Genomic DNA, 9,858 nt, shown 5'->3' with positions numbered 1-9,858 from the left:
TCAGGAGAAAGCAGCCCCTAACAACTTTTGGCGTTGTGTTAAAGAAGCACAAGGTTGTCCGTCTTCAGAACCCTTCACCCACCTTGCACTGTGTTTCCAGTCTCACAGCTGAACGCGCAGCGTTTCTAAATGCATCACTGAGTGAGTGTATTTCAAACCCACGCATTTTGGACAGGCTCAAAAACTGCATTGTGGCTTCTCTCTCTTCTGTTGCATTTGCCGCTTTGATTTACTTACTCCTCATATCATGTTTAGACTTGCTAAATATAAAAACTGTTCAAAATAACTGTGCAAAATATTCTCCAAGTCCCTGAGAAAAAGAAAAAATACATTGCTCAGATCTGCCTTCCCGTGTTTTATGGTTTTAGCACATGTTGTAAATAGAATATTTCCATAATAAATATTTGATAAAAATAATTTCCACGTGAAGTTAGTCCTAAGCCAACAGCCCCAGAAAGGCAGAAGAGGAGCTACCAGGTTGGCAGTGACGTTCACTGCGTTCCTGAAAAAGTTCCCCAAATTTACTGGTAGAGACCACCTTGAGTGGGAAAGACAAGGTTGGTCCCCGCGTTCCCCCCCTTTGCCTTCCCTCCTCCTCCTCCTCTCGGTGCGGGCATCTGCTCAGCGAGGAGGAACCAATGCCAAAGAGCCCAAGGGTCTCTGATGCATTTTCTGACAATCAAAGTCATGTCAGCCTGTGGCTTGATATTTAATTTCCCTGCCTTCATGCTCAGGCCTTCACATAACTTACTGGGACCTCTCCTCTTTCACTCACGAACCTGTGGACTGAAGCATCCCTCCGCAGAGGAGACCTTTGAGTGTGGGTTGTCGCCCCCTTGAAGCCCCTGGGACAAGGCCCACGCTTACATTTGCAAATAAATTCATCCCTGAAGCTCAGAGGTTGACTTGAGCACCCTGAACCATTTACCAGCACTTTCCCAACACCTTTGCTAACCATCGGGCAGGTTCTGGTGAGCCAGATTTCCTGACAGCATTTTGAATAATATTTAGAGTAACGTTGCTTGCAGCAAGAAATCACCGTGGCCATGATTTCCCCTTTCATGGAGCTGGAATTTCATATCCTTTAATTTCATTGATTGCTCTGTAGTCCTGTTCAGTGAGAATGAGAAGAGTTTCACATTTACAGGTGTCTGGTACGTTCCCACTTGTTTATTAGATGGGCAAGACAAGACAAAAATAATGAATTTTCAGTTTGTTGCCAGTATCAAAAATTATTTTGGTGGAGATCTAAAATCTCAAAGCCTGCACAAATCTGATTTTGCACTGAAAATTTATGCCTCTTCTACTGAGGCAACAGAACGTTAAAGACAAATAAAAGGCAATTTAACCAAAGAAGCACCAGAGCAGTTTTTAAATGAATTAAAATGAATTTTTTCGTTTAAAGGACTTCACTGTAGCTCAAGCCCCTTCAGAGATAAAATTATTCTAGTTGATTATATTGTTGGTAAATGCATTTACGATGTGACAGAGTATTTGAAATCACTGAAGCAAACTGCTGATGGTGCAGATTAGCTAGTTTACTGGACAAAATGACCTTTGTTGCACTAAGAACCAAATCTTATGGGACAGAAGTCTTTTAAACAGCTGCTAATAGTTTAAATGAATTACCCAAGAAGATGATGTTGAAGAGCTGAACGTATTAGAGGACTTAACATAGTAGGGGATATATACAGAACATGTATGGGATGAATATATTAGAGGATGCTTTGCATGAGAAATAACTTAATTTGGGATTCGCAGGCTTCTGCTGTTATGTGTCCACAGAGGGGAAGCAAGCAAGCAGATACCTCTCTTCTACATGCTAAATTGTTTGACATTTGTCTTCCAACCTTCAAAGACAACCGTTGCACAGCAAATGCAAGGTAAGGGAGTGTATCCAAAGTGGGAAAATATTCTCTATATCGCATTGCTGTAGAGGTTTTGCTATCGAGCAGGAAACTCTCCAGCTGGGAGATGTGGAGGTGGCCTGAAGGATGCAGAAGCGAGGGACCGCTGAGCTTCCCACCCTGCCCTGCTCGGGGCTCGGTGCCGCGCAGGAGGACGGCGCAGAGACGAGGACCAAATGCAACAGGAAACAAAAGCGAAGCAGTGCCGCATCCTTCTCCAACAGTAATTTCCTCATGCTAGGACAGTCATATAATGTTCTTTACACAATTTATTGTAAATCACTCATGGCTTGTTTAACACTCCGCTGGTTTTATCTTGATTTATTGCATTGCCACCCTGCACGGCAAGGCAACAGCCGTGGCTTTATGGTCTTTAATCAAAGCCCGAACACCTGTAGCTTGCAGCCCGTAGCTCGGGATTCCCGTGCCCAAAGCCCCTGCGTGGTGCTCAGCGTCCTGCGAGCCCCCGTGCTGTGGACTGAGCCCAGAGCACAGCACAGACACACGCAGGGGGCTCTGTGCTGCTCCGCTCCCCTCCTCCTCCTCTCACAACCCACCGAACTCTGGCACTGACAGGCCAACGCACCAAGAACCTTGCTGCACAGTCCTGGGATTTCATCTCCCCATTTATTTGGGTTTTTTCTTTTTTTTTTTTTTTTTTTTTGCAGGGGGACAGACACACTGAGCCCACTCGCCCATTAGCCCACTCCTGTTATCTTTTACCTTAATGTTTCATGGCGGTTCCTTCAGATCTTGGGTGAGGTCATGGTCCCGCAGCTGTCCGTACAGTCCCTGGCACAGAAAGTCTATATTTCTCAAAAAGCTGGCAGTCTGGCGAGGAAAAGATCAGGAAAACAAAAGCATGATCATCCTCAAAAAGACAACAACATTTTATCCCTAGAATTTACCTGAGGGGTCACGCAGGAAGCCCGTGGCAGAGTCAAGAACAGATCCAGACTCCTCCAAGACCTAATTACAAAATGAGTGCCTCCCTCCCTGGACATTAGGGCACGTTGCAAGAAGAGAGTCGATGCTGGTGACATCTGGGTGATCTCCAGCTCCAAGGGGGTGAGTGAAAGTAGGCACTGGACTACTGCAAACCCATGGGGAGCATCTAGACGTCAGAAGAGCATCTTTTCCTCCCTTTCTGTGGGGCAGCCAACAATAAAAGATGTAAGGAACAGCTGCCCAAAAGAATCCTTTCATCACTTCAGACAGCTAACAAATCCAAAAATAAATATTTCATCTTGGGCAGTCTTTAAAAAGATTTTATTTCTGTAAGGCCAAAATTTCAGTCTATCAAAATCTCTTTACACAAACCAAGTTAAGTGAGTAATGAGTTTAGAAAAAGTCGAACCAAATGCACAGCAAAAGTATAAACTGTTCTCACGAAACTCTGTTAAATTCCTCCCCCCAGTTATATATACACAATAACACGCACCGCACTACCAGTTGTACCGCAGAGCTCCACAGGTGCCCCCCAACTGCTCGCCCCACCGAGCACGTCTGGATGAAAGAGCCGCCGTGATGCCCTTGGCTGGGGGTTGTCCCAACGCCGAGCCCCCTCCCCGCACCCCCCCCCGAGGGGCTGCACCCCCCGGGGCGTTGCTGTAGTGCCCCCCGCTTCGCACGTGCAAACCGGAGAGCGGTGGGACACGAGGAGCATGTTGGCTATTTTAATCCCAGGCAGTAGCCACTGAACAGCTGCACGTGCCGGGCCCAGGCCGGTCAGAGCCACGTCCCCCGTTTGCAAACCTTGCCTAAAACACCTAGCCCTCTCCTCCCCTGCTGTGGCACCACAACGGGGTACGTCCCGGTGAAGGACACCCAACTCTTCATCGTCTTCTCCAAGACTTTCAAGACCCAGAAGATTAAAGCAACAGCTGTAGGGGACAAAACATGCAAGGCAGAATCTAAATGATTTCAGCTCTGCGAACCCCAGGGTTTCCCAAACAGATGGAGGTAGACACGGGTCTAAGGTTGGATGGGAATCCTCCACGGCCACAACATGCTGCTGCCACAAACTCCAGCGCTGATTTACACCCATGCGATGGGCATGCCTGGCAGTCCTGCTGGAGCTGCAGCTCCCAACCCCAGATCTTTAAAGTTACACCCAGATGAAGCTCCCGAGAAAATCCAGGCTTGCTATAGCCTTAGGGACAACGTAGTTTTGCTATAAAGAAGCCTACGGATGACAAAACCGGCTCTGGGAGATCTCCCCATGTCTGCTGTCAACCAGCGTTTCCATCAGTGTCACAAGATGTTCGCAGCAACAAGCTGCAGAGAAGCAGGGACACAGAAACACCCACGCAGCCAGGCAAAGGTGTGCGTGGAGCGTGTGTGTCAAACAGCCGCGCTGCTCCCCGGGACCGCAATGTCCCTGGAAGCCGATGTCTCCGATGCCTACATCAGAGGGGACCTGCTGGAAAAGGCATCGGCAGGTTTTAGCAACCAGAGAGCGAATCCTCCAAGTATGTAGGGGTTGCCAGCTGAAATCTGTTTTTTTGCTTTGCTACCCTTGATACTTAAGAAAATAGGAATTATTGAGCGTAATCCCAAAAGGGAAGGAGGGTGTAAAATCTTCTTTGCTGGGTAATTTAGAAGGGGGATAGGGGAAAACGCTCCAGAGTGTCGTTTATGGGGCAACCCTGTGATGGCCATGTACAGACCAGCGGCACGGTGAAGTTTTCCACCAGCCGCTTTTCTGCACGTTGCAGGGCTCCAACAGATGTGAGGGACAGACACGGGAGGGGATATGAAGCTTAAAAAGACAGAGTACGCTTATTGAAGCAAGGCTCTGGCTCAACTGGGAGCCATGCAGCTTAATCTGTATCAAAAATTTAGCAGAAGCAAAAATCTTCTGCAAACCAAAGATAAATGAATGTTAAAAGTCCAACTTCAGCTCACCTTTGTCCTTTCATTAGCTCCATATGTGAAAATGTTCTTATTTATAGACCTATGGAGGCAGGCAAGTAAATAAAGGTGCAAACGAGCTAGAAGCAATAGGTTAAACATATCTGCAGGACAAAGAACAGCTTGGTGGGGGCAGTTAAACAGACATCAGGATGCATAGGAAAAAACATATTTCTGAGTAATATGGTCCGGATGCATGGCAGCACTGAGAGGAAGAGGCCGATTTGTGTGTTTAAATGCGGGGGTGCCATTTTAGCAAATGCATCCCAGCCTGCGAGATGCCTGAGGAGCGTTTGCTGCTGGTGGGTTCCTCTGGGCAGCTCTGCCTCTGGGAGAAACCGGGGACTTTTGGTCACCTTTCAGTCCATCTTACTGATGGTGTCACCTGAAGCTACTTCAGCCTTTGTAGGATGAGGCAGGGAAAGAGAAACAGCTGTAACAAAAGCAGATATTTTTATCGATAAAATCTCTCCTGTTAAAGGAAATCCAGCTCGCTGAAAAACTGAAAATTCAAAAGATTTGGTTTATAGGACAAGAGGTACAACATATATTTTTGTGAGGGGGGAAAAAAAAAGGTCATTTGAAAAGCAGCTGAAACATATAAAGATTTGCTTTCATGTTTTGCTGCCATCTGGGTAATTCACAAGAATAAAGACACCTCTTATCCCACTTTAATCGATAACTTCTTTCTCATTCCCTTCGTGCAAGTTACAACAGCTTATTCTCTCCCAGCCCGTGTCTGCATGGGGAGAGAAGTGGGCACGTCCTGGCTCCCTCCAGGCTCAAATGGCGCTGCTAGCATGAGTTCAAACCCAAGTTACCTCATCCTTCCTGCTATTTTAAGCAGAGTCAGATCACTTGGTAACCAACCACCGAAAGCCTTGAAGATTTGCAGACAGACACATTTCTATTAGTTCAGGCTTCCTCGCCAGTCTACAAGTCAGCATTTCACAGCCTCCAGGGCCCCATGGAAAACATCAGATCTCTGCTCTTCCAACCTCCCTCCTCTTTCCTTGCAAGGGGATCTGCCAGTGACCCGCCAACATCATTAACTGTTCTCTTGGAGTGGAGCACACTTATTGTTTTAAATAACATACAAGGATATATTTCAATCAGCTACTGTTCATTAGAATTTATTAAGGCTGGACCCAAGGGCAGGCATGGAAGCTAATTAGAATTATTATTTTCAGGTGACAAGTATAAGGACCTCCCAGGGACAATTTCAGCCCTTTGTTTTAGGGCTAAGGTACAATTTGCAGGGTTATTTTCTGAAATTAATTAATGGGATGGTTCTTTGTAATAATGCAGAGGACCTGGGAGGGGGGTTGAAGTGGGAAGAGAAAGAAAACCGGACCCTGCAGAGAAATTTTGGGTAGATAAATAAAGGAAAGGACGTTAATAACAGGGCCTTATTATTGCACTGAAAGCTGCCACAACAAGCCATTCCTCAACACGCAGCACGGTCACTTCATTGCATACGACTTCCCAGGTTGACCATGAAGGGGGAGAACAGGGCTTGGATCCCATCACTGATTCATTTGTATTGGCTTTGAGGTTCCATATCTGGTGCAGCTGCAAGCATCATTATTCCCTCCCTCTCCTCTCGCTGTTATTTTGGCACATCCGGCCCTGGAGAACGGTGCAAGACTTTTTGGGGTCACTACCAGGTCCACCCACTTGCCACTTCTCCTTCAGAAACTGCTGGTGCAAAAGGAGCTGCACCTTCTCCACCGCTGAGCTGCTGATGCTGAGGCAGGACTTGCTGCCCTCAGCTCATGGCATGGAGAGAAACCGAGAAGCAAATTATTTACAGAGAAACAACCTACTCAGCAGTTGTTAGCCCGGCTCTAAAGAGCTCACCGCTCCTAATGACGTCTCGAGAGTTTTGATGGGAGGGAATATTAAAGAGAAGAGCAAGAAAACAAGCTGGTTATCTTTGGTGACTGACTGATGCCAACAGACTACAACTTGCTAAACGTTTTCAAACAGCATTTGAAGTTGACGACTTGACATTTGGAAGCCCTAAGGACCTGGAAGGAGGTGGGGGAAATTTCCATTCATGAAGGTTGAAGTGCACTAAACCGCTTTTGATCGGAGCTGTCTAAGGAAAGGAGGTAAGACAAACACACGTGGTTCCGGGACGCCTTTGCCTCTAAGGGCAAAAAGCTTTTTGGTGCATGTTCTAACAAAGGCATCCAAGCTGAAGAAGGGTTAAGCAGCCATATTTTGAGTACCAGAGTTCCACATCCTAGCTCCTGGCCAAGGACCCTCAGTTCCTGGCAGAGGACGAAGGAGGTCAGCAGATCCTCCTGTTTGTCCCTCCGCACTCCCACTAGTGTCCCCTGTGATAGAGATGAAGCCAGGTGGCCTCTGCCTCCATCTCTCCAGCCTGACAGCTCTGCGGTGAGCACCCCAAAAAATCCCTACTGGCCATTGAAAATGTAGACTTTAAAAGCCTCAGCATGGGTCCTCAGGAAAACCCAAAAAGCAGCCCCAAACACCAAAAATAGAGTCTGAGCGAAGGAAATGAAACCAAATCAAATCCTGTTAGTGATAATAAGTAGATAGCTCAGTTTTGCCGTGCAGGACATGCATTCTGCTCCCAGTGCTCTCCAACCTTGGGCAAGTCACTTCGCTCCCTGCCTCCTTTTCTCCTTTTGGAGAAGGAGCTCGGGATGCACTGGCAAGCATGAGGAGGCAGATACCATCAGGACCTATATAGGATCTACATATTCATATATTGTGTGCCCTCTGCTGGCAGCCTCATCTTCCAGGAGCACAGGAAAATCCTGCAGAGAAGGGCAAGTGGGACTGGAGTCTTCCCTTCAAATGTAGAAAAATAATTAGACACGAAATGAGCCATAAAACTACAGCAGCAGCAATAGGAAAGGGAATTTCCTTCTGCACGTTGCACAGTAGCAGGTAATGAGATTATGTGTTTTCTGATGCTCTTTGGGCCAGGCTGGTTCCTGCAGGAGCTCCTGCATCCCAGCAGCGCTGTGGCAGCTCTCGCCGACCGAATGCTTGGCACATTTTGCTTCCAAGGATCACTCTTCTAATATAACCACATCCCTGAAATAAACGAGGGCAAAGGGGAGATTTAAATGATTTATCCCATCACCGGCCAGGTGATGTCCAAGTTCAGCAGCGTCAGAGCAAGGATCCCGCTGCATCCCTCAGCTCTACTCAAACTGACCTCCAACAGCGTCTTCAGCCCCAGCAAAAGCCTCTCTTCTGACCGCTAAGAACCTGTTTTCCAGGCTGGTTTTTCTTATCACCTATTAATACTCACTTCTTCATGTACCAGCATTGTCTTTTAACACAGATGATTCATTTCTCTTTATCCACTGAAATGTCCCCGAAACATTACTTAACCAAAAGCCAACTGAAGAAGAAATTTATTTTTCTTTTGTGGAGGAAACCAGTTCCCCTACCAACAAAAAAATATCAAGACAAGCAGCTTCAATGTGCCTTTGTAAGTCTGGATTGGACTCAGTCCTATTTTCATCCCATTATTCTTTCCTTCACAATTTGTCTAAAGCTTTGCAGACTGTGAAAGGCCAGTCGCTGCCGGGATTGCTTTTCCTCCTCCTTTCATACGGAGTACTCTGTTTGCCATTCTTCAGTTATATGAACCACTCCTGAATGACACATCTGTGAAAATACTTTGCCAACAGACTCTTCTCTCAGTCTCTTTTTTTTTTTTTTTTTTTTTTTTTTTTTGCCAGCTTCAGCCCCTTCAGGATCACTCTGTGGACATTCCCCCATTTCCAGGCCAGCAACGCATCAAGGTCTTCTTCAAACTTAAATTACTTTCATATAGTTGAATGCCCTGTGCTTCCTGCCCCTTGTAGTGCTGTTTGCTATTGAAAACAGGGTGAGTTTGTGTGAACTCTGAAGGTTTTTGCTTGTTCAAGGCTCATGCGAGCACCATGAGGGTCTCTGCCACATCACTTCCTTTCCCAAAGCTTTTGGGATTTCTGATTCTGTGACACATGGTCCAAAAATGATGAGCATCCTTGCCCCAACCACACCACCTTAGAAAGCTGAGTTTCACTTCCCAATTTCCTTCAAGACCCCATTTCCCAGCAGCTGCACAGCAGAGCCCTGTCCTGGGCTCACCCACCCAGCCCATCTCTGCTCGATGTGGCTTTCAGGAGATTATATGTTCAGTACTGAACAAGAAAAAAGAAACAAAAAAAAACCAAACAAACAAACAAAAAAACCCAAACAAACAAAAAAAAAAAAGGGAGCCATGAACAAAGGAGAAAGCACTATAAAAAGGCCTACAAAAAGGCTAATGACACTATTTAAACAAAGTTGTCTCCTGCGATAGTGCTAAATCCTTTTTATGACCTTTCAGCCTTTAAAAACAGTTTATAAGACAATTTTCTATTTGCTAGGCTTACTGACAAACAGTCAGTAACTGCTTAGCGTGGTACCAGGAGTCCCATTACAGAACAAATAAGGCCCATTTTACCCTTCTTCTTATAAAAACTTAACTATTTCCCTCCGCGGCTGGTCTATTGGAGCACTGCACAACCAGATCCAGAGCAGAGGGAGAAGGGGAAAAGCATTTGGAGAAAAAGAAACATCCTCCAAGAGCAGCAGCACAGGAGGAGGCAATGGTTTCAGGGAGAGATAAAGCACATTCTGCATGAGATTACTGCATGAATGATGCTTTGATCACAAAAGCAAAGAGCAAGACGACAGTTTTAATGGTCTGAAAACACATGAAAAGCTAATGTAGAAAGCAGCTTTGATACACAAGACAGTGGCACAGTATTTATTTTGTGACCTTTAACAAGTGCGGGCAGTGCAACAACAAGATAATTTGATGGGAAAAAAAAAAAATCAAAAGGAGACAGAAAAATTAACCCAAGAGCTTTGAGGCAGAGGGAGGAGAGGAGCAGCTGGGGCTGAAAGTGCCTCTGTGCTGACTCCCAGCCTGTTGAGGACAGAGCCCTGCAAAGTCCCACATGTCCTCAAATCCCCACCAAGAGCTGCAGGCTCCCAGTAGCTCCCAGGAACAGGGAGT

The sequence above is a fragment of the Tyto alba genome, unplaced genomic scaffold, assembly GCF_018691265.1.
Source record: "Tyto alba isolate M040663 unplaced genomic scaffold, T.alba_DEE_v4.0 Super-Scaffold_28, whole genome shotgun sequence".
Lineage (NCBI taxonomy): Eukaryota > Metazoa > Chordata > Aves > Strigiformes > Tytonidae > Tyto > Tyto alba.
The sequence above is the reverse complement of the archived record's forward strand: the minus strand, read 5'-3'. Positions refer to the sequence as shown.